The sequence below is a fragment of the Triticum aestivum genome, chromosome 2D, assembly GCF_018294505.1.
Source record: "Triticum aestivum cultivar Chinese Spring chromosome 2D, IWGSC CS RefSeq v2.1, whole genome shotgun sequence".
Lineage (NCBI taxonomy): Eukaryota > Viridiplantae > Streptophyta > Magnoliopsida > Poales > Poaceae > Triticum > Triticum aestivum.
In genome coordinates this window covers 71,681,499-71,684,337 of record NC_057799.1, presented here as the reverse complement: position 1 = coordinate 71,684,337, position 2,839 = coordinate 71,681,499, and the positions used below count along the sequence as shown (strand labels likewise).

The 2,839-nt window shown below is 43.3% G+C and overlaps 1 long non-coding RNA gene across 2 annotated transcripts in view; it reads right to left on the bottom strand.

Moving 5' to 3' along the window:
• LOC123051649 (uncharacterized) overlaps positions 1-2,604 on the bottom strand; it is a 5,579-nt gene extending 2,975 nt beyond the window's left edge. The window contains exons 1-4 of one of the 2 annotated variants that reach the window (XR_006424228.1): positions 2,162-2,604; positions 1,515-2,068; positions 1,187-1,305; positions 679-798 (exon numbers count right to left, since the gene is read on the bottom strand). This is a non-coding gene — a long non-coding RNA (uncharacterized lncRNA). The remainder of the gene's footprint in view (positions 1-678; positions 799-1,186; positions 1,306-1,514; positions 2,069-2,161) is intronic. The other variant, XR_006424227.1, reaches the window with a different exon arrangement.
• Positions 2,605-2,839: the final 235 nt, after the last annotated feature.

Genomic DNA, 2,839 nt, shown 5'->3' with positions numbered 1-2,839 from the left:
GCTATTTTATTTATACAGTTTAGTTTGTGATTTAGTAGTAGTACAAATAAGAACATGTCCAAACCTGGTAGGCACGGCAATCTCAAATCCATGGGGTCAGTTTGGTTAGATCAGGATGAGCAGAAATGAAACGCACCATATACATTTTCCATGCATCAACATACGTTTTCAGTTTAATCAACACATGTGCTATTATCTGAATATGAAAATCACACGGCCAATTTCTAATAGTACCCTACTTTTTTCTGTATGGCTCCTGTGATTTTCGAGAGTGCAAACCGATGAGATTAGCTTAACTAAATTGTCTCAGAATCCCATAGAGACTACAGCAGCAGCAAGAAAGCATTATGGTTTTCCCTAAAAAAAATAAAGCATCATGGTTAAACTTATGCAGCTATCAACGCCTGTTTTAATGAAACAGAAGAAACTTAAATTAACTGCAGTCTCTCACAATTCCATTAATTAGAGACTACAACAGCGGCAAGAAAGCATCGTGGTTTAGGTTTTGCAACTACCAAAATGTGAGCTCATGCGAACAAAAGATAGTAAATTATTCAGCCTTGCATCATGGTTCAGCATACAAAATTACCAAAATGTCATCTTCAGCCAAGTCTTATAGTTTCAGGAAAAAGAATTACGAGAAAGTTCACCCATTAATGTGACTCAGATTCAACCTACCACAAGGTTAGAGCAGTTAATCGTCGTCCGCGTTGGCTTCGTTTGCTCAATCATTTTGCTCTGCAGCATTGGCTCTTTATCTAGTTTCCTCTGTTTTGCTCCAGGCTGCCTTTTTTGCTTCTGAAGATTGCAGAAAGGGCTAAGTGCAATTGAATAAAGCTGAATATATTTCTATAATGATTTTTCTAAATACAAAAGCTACCCACTACATACAAAGGAATCCCAAATTCATGCAATCCCTCGTACATAAGGATATAGAGATAGAGAGTCACTAAAAATCAATTGATTTAACAACTTCTATTTATTTATACTCCCATTTTATAAATTCCATTGTTGTTAACAACATCTATTTATGTATGCTCCTAGATTCTCACCAACAATCTAAAGCATTGAGCCACTGCACCATTCACTTGCGTTGCCACATAGATTATTTATTCATGCAACATCTAAACTTAAAGAACATCGGACTGTAAAAGAATTGAGGAGACAAGTAGACAACAACACAGACCATCCAATGCAGTCCTCAGGGGCTCTACCAACTCTGGGAACTCAATCTCATCAAGCGCTTGGAAGACGTCTTCGGCGTTGCTTGTCTGCATCTTTCCTTCCTTGCACACATCATCTGACCTGCAAATAAGATCACACTCATGTTACTATCATCATCCAAAAAGCATCACATCACAAGTATAAGCATAATATTATTTATACTCTCAGGCGGCTCTCCCCTCTACCAAACAGCAGAGCAATTAGCTAAAAATCTCAACTATGCAAATCCTAAACCAGCAGTGCTAACTATAAACCCCCAAACATTTCATATAAGCATCATATTTCAATACCTCTGTAACCTCTGGGCCGTGAAGAATGAAAACTGCAGAAGCCTGAAGCTTTTGTTAAGAAAACTGAAAGTGTTAACACACATTCACTGAAAGTTTAGCTTCTCTTCATTCTTCTGAAAAATCAATTATTAGTGGTGAAGCTACTCTTCTCCATTAACCACTCCATGTTTGCTGCTGCTACAGATATGAACAAGTTCTTCCTTAGGGGAAAACAGTATATATAATATTGTGCTGACCGTTTGTGATGATTCCGGTATATACAGTAGTTAATGGATTTTTCCCTCAAGTTTGTTTCTCTCTTTTGCCGCTCTGCTCTAGTTGGGCGCGGCATGCGCTCGAGTGTTCCCCTGTCCATGTTTTTGTGGCACCGCTTGTGGTTGGTGCCTCAGCCTCAATCTTTTTCTTTTGTGTCTAAAACACGAATGACTTTTATCGGCTAAAATGCCACATTGTGCAAGCCGTACCACTCTTGCTTATAATTAATTTCAGAGGCATTTGGCAATGGCGTTTTGATGGCAGTGATGCCAGGTGTTCCAGCCACAGCCGACAGAGTACTACAAAGAAAAAACTCAAATCCATAACAAGAACTCATTATTTTAAAACAAACTCAGGGGAGAAACTGGATGTGGCTAGAGGAGATGCCTCACCTTGAACTGGTGCTCAGATCGCCGCCGCCAAGTGCGCCGCCACCTTGTCCGTGGAGGAGGCCCAGGCCTCTTATGATGCCATCGCCGAATCCAGGCGTTGTCCTCGTCCTCGCTTGTTTGTGATGCGGCCAACGGCGACCCTCCACTCCATGGCAACGCGAGCGGCGACGAGAGCTTCGATCTGGCTGCTTTTTTCCCACGTTGTCATCCTCCTCACCTCTTCCCGCTCCTCCACACCCACGCTGAAGACCTCAACGCCGCACTCTCCCATGAAGGCAACCAGCGGCCCATCCATAACCACTGTGTGTGCCAGCGTCGGATCGAGAGGAGGATAAAAGCGAAGGGGAAGCAAGGGGCGTGGTGGTGGTGGAGACTGGAGAGCAGGGAGAGGCGGCGGCGACGAAGCTAAAGGGGAGGGGAGGGAATGTGGGGCTCGAGGACGGGCTGGGATTGGGGATTAGGTTTTCACTGCGCGGCCCGCACATCCCATATAATTCAGCTACGTAAAACCAGAGTAAATTGACATCATTCTCTGGACCCACACTTAACGAGGCCCATCAGTCATCCACCTCTGAAACGAGCACAAAGGTGCAAAAGAATTGACGGTCCAGCGATCGCCAGCAGCAAAAATCGTACGACAGTAACAAGATCGAACGGCTCGCGCGGTGAAAATCACTC